Genomic DNA, 8,498 nt, shown 5'->3' with positions numbered 1-8,498 from the left:
GAATGATCCCGCACAAAAAATTTTTTCAAATTGAATTCAGGCTAGCTAATCAGTCATAATAAATTTGTACGACTCAAATTTTTATACTTGATTTTTGATATTGTCCAAAGTTTATACTTTTTTAAAGCTTTTTCCCAAAAATGTTTCGATATGAAGTAAGGGCTTTCGGAACACTACGGGCTTTGCCCTAATTTACGAGCAGTCTTGTTACATTTAATGCGTAGCTTAACTTTGATCGTTTTTCTGAAAACTGTTTGCTATCTTGTGTTGAAATATGTTTCTTTTATTTTAAGAAAAGCAAAGTAGAGTTCGAAAAAAGATTTAGATTTTGTTTGAAACCTTTTCAATGGGCTCTTGAAGTTGTTTATATACTTTTTGGAATTTGGCTGGGATAGAATATTCTCTCTTAGTGTCATTATTAGACATTCTTGGAATCTCCCCCTCGTATGATTTTTTGTGATCGACTCAAAGCAATTTCAAGCAGGGTATGTTAAGTTGATTTTGTTTTGAAGTTCACAAATCAAGGTCAAGGTCATAAATCTCACATCCCTCGGACCTCACTGGGGTTGTGTTAACAACAAAAAATTAAAGTATCTATCAAGGCATTTACAATCTAGTGCTTGACAAGTAACATCGAAGACTTTTAGCATCCAAAAAAAGATTAGCGTTCAAATAACTTAGGGACATAAACGTTTTCTTTCTATTCTTTTGAACCTTAAAATTTCCAAATTTTTTTTTAACCCATTTTTGATAAAATTGGGACATTTTCAAAAAGGGGGTTAGGTAGCATGTGTTCGTCTTATACCTTCGGTGGTGAGTCTATACCATTTTCAACATATGCCTCTTTTCTGATAATTTGATTGCAATTTCGTAAATGTCAGGAGTTTCTTTGATCATATTGGCCGCCTGTAATTTTTTGTCTATTTGAGTGCATCCTCTCCACCATTCCAGGTTTTTCTTCCACCTCCAATAACCGTCGTTGCGATTTGTTTCTAGAATGGGCACTTGCACTTCTTTCGTTTTTGTCGTCCTTATTTTATGATCACCGTTTTCTTTGACTATATGACTGTGAGTTACTCGTTTGATCAATCTGTAATGACTTTATTCCCATTTGTGATTTCGATCTTTCTAGCTTTTATTCTGTTCCATTGTTCATTTCCGTTGTGATTCCGTGTCGATGATCCCGAGTATGCTTGTCTGTTTTTGGGATTCAGGTTCCTACAACTGGTCGTGATCACATTGCTCTCAGCGGTTCTTGTTGCCGGCTGTTTGACTTCTCGTTTGATGATTCGAATCGGCTTACTGTAACTCGACCTTTTCGTGCATTTGATTTGCCACTTGTCGGCATTTTCTATTTGCCTTTGCTTCTATCTTCTTGTAATAGTAACTACCTCCTCCTACCATGAAAGTTTCCATTTTGTGAATCTAACTCAAGTTTAAAAAGAAGGTAACCGTTTTTTAAAAAAAATTTCTCGTGACTGATCGTAGTTGCTCTTTTTACCTCTCTACTCTCTTTCAGAGGTCAAGGTCATAAGTCTCACAGTAGCCCGATCACAAGAAACTTCAACTGTATTTTATTGGTGTACACGTCATAAAAGCAAGTCGGGTAGACTGTAATTTTTCTAACAGTGTTTTCAGAAAAAAGCCAAGGGCTAAATTACTATTTTTCTATCTTCACAAGGGTCATAATTTAATAAGGAGAGCCTACTTTACCTCACTCACAAAAATCTTCCAATATAAACTTTCTCGCTCGCTTGTTTATCGCTGAAAAACACTGACTTTTTTGTAAATTTCATAAAATCGTTTGGATCAAAAGTGAACGGGCTTCAGTAGGATTTAACGCTCGAACCATTCAAAATATTTTTTTGTGGTGGAAAAAAAAAGAAAAATACGAAAGAATAAACTGCAATTTTTTGGAGTACTGACAATTTTACATTGCTTAACTCAAATGTAAGAGAATTTTTGAGAAGGGATTTGTGGAAACTGAAGTCGAACAGAAGAAAATGAAAAATAAAAAAATTTAAAATTCAATTCAATTTTTGTGGGAAACGCTCAACAAAGAAGATGATTAGATGCTAGATTAACACACACAAATTACATGTTTTTCTTATGCATAAAACGTTGGGCTGGAGAGTGAAAATTATTCTACTCCCTTTTTGTACCTGTATACTCCCTTAGTCTGTTCTTTCTTTACCCCTCTGTTTACAGCTTCGAAAAATCTGTGGGGGAATTTTTGACCCATCTTTTTGATTTTTTTTAATTCTCTTAAAAACTATCCTCCCAAGTTTGAGATTGTAGATTCAAGGGAGATAGAAAGTAGTTGGAAGCTCCCTTGCATAAGCGGTTACTCACAAACTTTCTACACAAAACGTTTTCGTCCTCTGAATTGTCTTTTTCTACTGTTTTTTCAAAACTTTTTGAATTTTCTCGAAAACTGCCCTCCCATTTCTTAGGTTTTGAGTTCGATCCAAAAAAATGGTTGTGGGGAAACTCCTTTGCAAATGCGACTACGCCCAAGTTTGTTTGACACAAAAACTGATGGCACTCAGAAAAGTCAAATTTTTGATTTTTTGACCGCTTGCAGAAATTTTTGATTTCTTTTGAGAACTAACCGTTCATATCTGAGTTTTTTTAGTGCAGTCAAAATTACAGGTTGCTTGAGTATCTTCTGCATAAGCGGCAATGCCTATTTTTTGTTACAAACAGCTTTGATTCTCGAAAGGTCCATTTTTGTTTATTTTTTCGTTTTTTTTTAAAATTATTTGACTTTTCACAAAAATTATTCTCCAGATCTGTGTTTTATGGTTCAATCGAAGTTGCAGGCAATGAGAACTTTTTCTGCTTAAAGTTTTGAATTTATTTAAAACGCTTGGATTCTCAGATTCAAACTGTACGAAAAATCAAATTGTGTGTCTTTGTGGAGTCAGGTTTGTGGCCTTTGAAGTCAGATTTGAGGCATCAAGGGTTGAATTGAACTAACAGGTTGTTGAAAACCTACCTTTTTTCATAGCTGCACTAATTAACTTTTAGACTAAAAGTATTTTCTTTCAAAAAAATTCTGAATTATGACTATTTTTTGGAAACTTTTTGATTTTCACCGAAAGTACCCTGCCAAATCTCAGATTATGTGGTGAATCCGGCTTTGGAAATCCTCTCTGCTAAAATGGCTTTGGCGTACTTTTAGCAAAAAGAATTTCGAATATCGAAAGTGAAGTTTTTGAACTTCTGACCATTTTTTAGAATCTTTTTGTCAAAACTTTTTGAGTTTTTTCAAAAAATATCAAATTGAGATGAAGGGTTCAACCGAAAGAAATGTTGCAATAACGAAAAGTCAAACAGCCGGCAACAAGAACCGCTGAGGGCAATGTGATCACGACCAATTGTAGGAACCTGAATCCCAAAAACAGAAAAGCATACTCGGGATCATCGACACGGAATCAGAACGCAAATGAACAATGGAACAGAAGTGAGCTAGGAAGATCGAAATCACAAATGGGTATAAAGTCACCACAGATTGATCAAACGAGTAACTCACAATCACATAGCCAAACAAAACGGTGACCATCATAAAATAAGGACGACAAAAACGAAAGAAGTGCAAGTGCCCATTCTAGAAATAAATCATAACGACGATTATTGGAGGTGGAAGAAAAACCTGGAATGGTGGAGAGGATGCACTCAAATAGACAAAACATTACAGGCGGCCAATATGATCAAAGAAACTCCTGACATTTGTCAAATTGCAATCAAATTATCAAAAAAAGGCATATGTTGAAAATGGTATAGACTCACCACCGAAAATCCAAGCGTTTTAAAAAAATCCAAAACTTTATGCAGAAAAGATTCACAATGCCTGCAACTTCGATTGAACCATAAAACACTGATTTGTGAGAAAAATTTTTGTGAAAAGTCAAATAATATAGAAAAAAAAAACGAAAAAATAAACAAAAATGGACCTTTCTAGAATCAAAGCTGTTTGTAACAAAAAAAGGCATTGCCGCTTATGCAAAAGTTACTCAAGCAACCTGTAATTTTGATTGCACTAAAAAAACTCAGATATGAATGGTTAGTTCTCAAAAGAAATCAAAAATTTCTGAAAGCGGTCAAAAAATCAAAAATTTGACTTTTCCGAGTGTCATCAGTTTTTGTGTGAAACAAAATTGGGCGTAGTCGCATTTGCAAAGGAGTTTCCCCACAACCATTTCTTTGGATCGAACTCAAAACCTAAGAAATGGGAGGGCAGTTTTCGAGAAAGTTCAAAAATTTTTTAAAAAACAGTATAAAAAGTAGCCGCTTATGCAAGGGAGCTTCCAACTACTTTCTATCTCCCTTGAATCTACAATCTCAAACTTGGGAGGATAGTTTTTGAGAGAATCAAAAAAAGTCAAAAAGATGGGTCAAATAATCCTCCACAGATTTTTAGGGGGTTCCGGCAACTACTCAACTACTTTTTGGGGGATTCCGGCAAATATTCCGGCAACTATTCCTTTTTGTTTTTATCAAAGTTACGTTCTTGGGAAAATTACCAAGTCTCGAAAAAAATTTTTATTCAAAGGTTTCGGGCGGAGTCCTAGTGTTGAAATTATCCCTTGCATACCGCATCAGTAAAACAATTTCGAAAATAATGAAACACGTACCTCCAGCTTCTTTAGCTGGCCCCTTTCATATTTACATTACGAAAACTTCGGTTCATCTATTTTTTTTGCGACTTATGTTTTTTTATGTTTGTGTTGTATAGCAAGTGGTTTCGAAGCTGCGCTTCGCCTCTGCGTCTAAATCTGCTTTCTGTTTTTTTTGACAATGAGTCGAGTTCAAAGACTAGGCATATATGATTTTTTTAACCCAGTATTGAATCTCTCCCTTGCAAAAAGGGGAGAACAGTTGGAGAGATCCGACTTTTTGTTTAGCAACATTCAAAATTAGGAAACACTGATTCTTTGCTAATCATAACTAGTGATCCATGGTGCACCAATTTTTATGGATTCTCTATGGATTTGGCATCGTTATTCATCTACGAATATTGACGAATCAGCAATGAAATAATCATAGCTAAATCATCGAGAACATGGAACGCTATTTTCAACCGCTAAATCATCGAGGTACTTCAATGAGCTTTCAAAGAATCACGAATATCTATGGTACAATAGCGGATTTAGGGGGGGGGGGGCGGGGGCGGATACTCCCCTTCAGAGATTCGACCCCCTGCCGACCCAAAGGGTCCCCCCTTTGTACTATTTTGAGATATTCATTGTTGGTGACGGACCCTTAAATTTTTTTTAAAGGCGCCTTTGGCGCCAATATATACTAATTTTCAGTAGGGAGCGCGCGCAGAAAAAAAACGAAATTTTTGGTCGAAAGTTTGAAAAAGTTCCTAAGAAACGCAATTTTTGGCCAGTTTTTTTCAAAAATTTACTTGCCGCGCAGAAAATTTGGTCAAAATGGGGTTTTTATAGTGATTTAGGAAAACTCTACTAAAATATCGACAAATATTCGAAATTTTATGAAAATCCACCGCCCCCTCAAGAAAATCCGGAAAATTTTAACTTGAAAGTAATTTAATTCATTAAGGTTTCCGTATAAACACCACTGGAAAGAAATAAGACTATTATCAGAGAGTCTCGCTTGAGACAGAGACTCTTTGAACAACAGCAAACCTTGGTTTTGAATAAAAGGTTAACTTGGAAGTTAATATTCGAAGATTTTTGTGAGTGAGGTAAAGTAGGCTCTCCTTATTAAATTATGACCCTTGTGAAGATAGAAAAATAGTAACTTAGCCCTCGGCTTTTTTCTGAAAACACTGTTAGAAAAATTACAGTCTACTCGGCTTGCTTTTATGACGTGTACACCATTAAAATACAGTTGAAGTTTCATTTGATCGAGCTACTGTGAGACTTATGACCTTGACCTCTGGAAGAGAGTAGAGAGGTAAAAAGAGCAACTACGATCAGTCACGAGAAAAAAATTTTAAAAATGGTTACCTTTTTTTAAAACTTGAGTTAGATTCACTAAATGGAAAGTTTCATGGTAGCAGGAGGTAGTTACCATTACAAGAAGATAGAAGCAAAGACAAATAGAAAATGCCGACAAGTGGCAAATCAAATGCAGGAAAAGGTCGAGTTACAGTAAGCAGATTTGAATCATCAAACGAGAAGTCAAACAGCCGGCAACAAGAACCGCTGAGGGCAATGTGATCACGACCAATTGTAGGAACCTGAATCCCAAAAACAGAAAAGCATTCTCGGGATCATCGACACGGAATCAGAACGCAAATGAACATTGGAACAGAAGTGAGCTAGGAAGATCAAAATCACAAATGGGTACAAAGTCACCACATATTGATCAAACGAGTAACTCACAATCACATAGCCAAACAAAACGGTGCCCATCATAAAATAAGGACGACAAAAACGAAAGAAGTGCAAGTGCCCATTCTAGAAATAAATCATAACGACGATTATTGGAGGTGGAAGAAAAACCTGGAATGGTGGAGAGGATGCACTCAAATAGACAAAACATTACAGGTGGCAAGTATGATCAAAGAAACTCCTGACATTTATCAAATTGCAATCAAATTATCAAAAAAAAGGCATATGTTGAAAATGGTATAGACTCACCACCGAAAATCCAAGCGTTTTAAATAAATCCAAAACTTTATGCAGAAAAGATTCACAATGCCTGCAACTTCGATTGAACCATAAAACACTGATTTGTGAGAAAAATTTTTGTGAAAAGTCAAATAATTTAGAAAAAAAACGAAAAAATAAACAAAAATGGACCTTTCTAGAATCAAAGCTGTTTGTAACAAAAAAAGGCATTGCCGCTTATGCAAAAGATACTCAAGCAACCTGTAATTTTGATCGCACTAAAAAAACTCAGATATGAACGGTTAGTTCTCAAAAGCGGTCAAAAATTTCTGAAAGCGGTCAAAAAATCAAAAATTTGACTTTTCCGAGTGCCATCAGTTTTTGTGTCAAACAAAATTGGACGTAGTCGCAATTGCAAAGGAGTTTCCCCACAACCATTTTTTGGATCGAAATCAAAACCTAAGAAATGGGAGGGCAGTTTTCGAGAAAATTCAAAAAGTTTTCAAAAAACAGTATAAAAGTAGCCGCTTATGCAAGGGAGCTTCCAACTACTTTCTATCTCCCTTGAATCTACAATCTCAAACTTGGGAGGATAGTTTTTGAAAAAATCAAAAAAAGTCAAAAAGATGGGTCAAATATTCCCCCACAGATTTTTCGAAGCTGTAAACAGTGGGGTAAAAAAAGAACAGACTAAGGGAGAATGCAGGTACAAAAAAGGAGTAGAATATATTTCACTCTCCAGCCCAACGTTTTATGCATAAGGAAAACATGTAATTTGTGTGTGTGTTAATCTAGCATCTAATCATCTTCTTTGTTGAGCGTTTCCCACAAAAATTGAATTGAGTTTTTAAATTTTTTATTTTTTTATTTTCTTCAGTTCGACTTCAGTTTCCACAAAACCCTTCTCAAAAATTCTCTTACATTCGAGTTAAGCAATGTAAAATTGTCAACAATCCAAAAAATTGCAGATTATTCTTTCGTATTTTTTTTATTTTTTTCCACCACAAAAAATCTTTTGAATGGTTCGAGCGTTAAATCCTACTGAAGCCCGTTCACTTTTGATCCAAAAGTTTTTATGAAATTTACAAAAAAATTCAGTGTTTTTCAGCGATAAGCAAGCGAGCGAGAAAGTTTATATTATAAATTGGAAGATTTTTGTGAGTGAGGTAAAGTCGTCTCTCCTTATTAAATTATGACCCTTGTGAAGATAGAAAAATAGTAATTTAGCCCTTGGCTTTTTTCTGAAAACACTGTTAGAAAAATTACAGTCTACTCGGCTTGCTTTGAATCATTAATATTGAGCTGGTTAATTGGCATGAAAAACACTGAGCAATTGTTTAAAACAATCCTTGAAAAACAAACTATTTGCGTTTTTTTAAATTATTTTAATCAGCACAAAAAGAAGATAGTTAAATTAAAATTTAAGAGCTTCCATTAATTTTTTTATTAGTATTTTGATAGACAGTAACACCTACAATGGTTGTGCTGTACTCGAAACCCGGACACAAAACACTGACGATGTCTCGTGTACCACGGTCTGTGTCCAATACAGTAGTGGAAACAATCCACACCTCCGGACAGTGGACCAGTTGTCCAGGTAAAGAGAAACTCCCCTAGTCTGTTCTTTCTTTACTCCTCTGTTTACAGCTTCGAAAAATCTGTGGGGGAAAAATTGACCCATTTGTTTTTTGATTTTTTTTGATTCTCTCAAAAACTATCCTCCCAAGTTTGAGATTGTAGATTCAAGGGAGGTAGAAAGTAGTTGGAAGCTCCCTTGCATAAGCGGTTACTCATAAACTTTCTACACAAAACGTTTTCGTCCTCTGAATTGTCTTATTATACTGTTTTTTTTAAAAGTTTTCGAATTTTCTCGAAAACTGCCCTCCCATTTCTTAGGTTTTGAGCTCGATCCAA

Source organism: Symsagittifera roscoffensis, chromosome 4 (assembly GCF_963678635.1).
Source record: "Symsagittifera roscoffensis chromosome 4, txSymRosc1.1, whole genome shotgun sequence".
NCBI classification, from domain to species: domain Eukaryota; kingdom Metazoa; phylum Xenacoelomorpha; order Acoela; family Convolutidae; genus Symsagittifera; species Symsagittifera roscoffensis.
The sequence above is the reverse complement of the archived record's forward strand: the minus strand, read 5'-3'. Positions refer to the sequence as shown.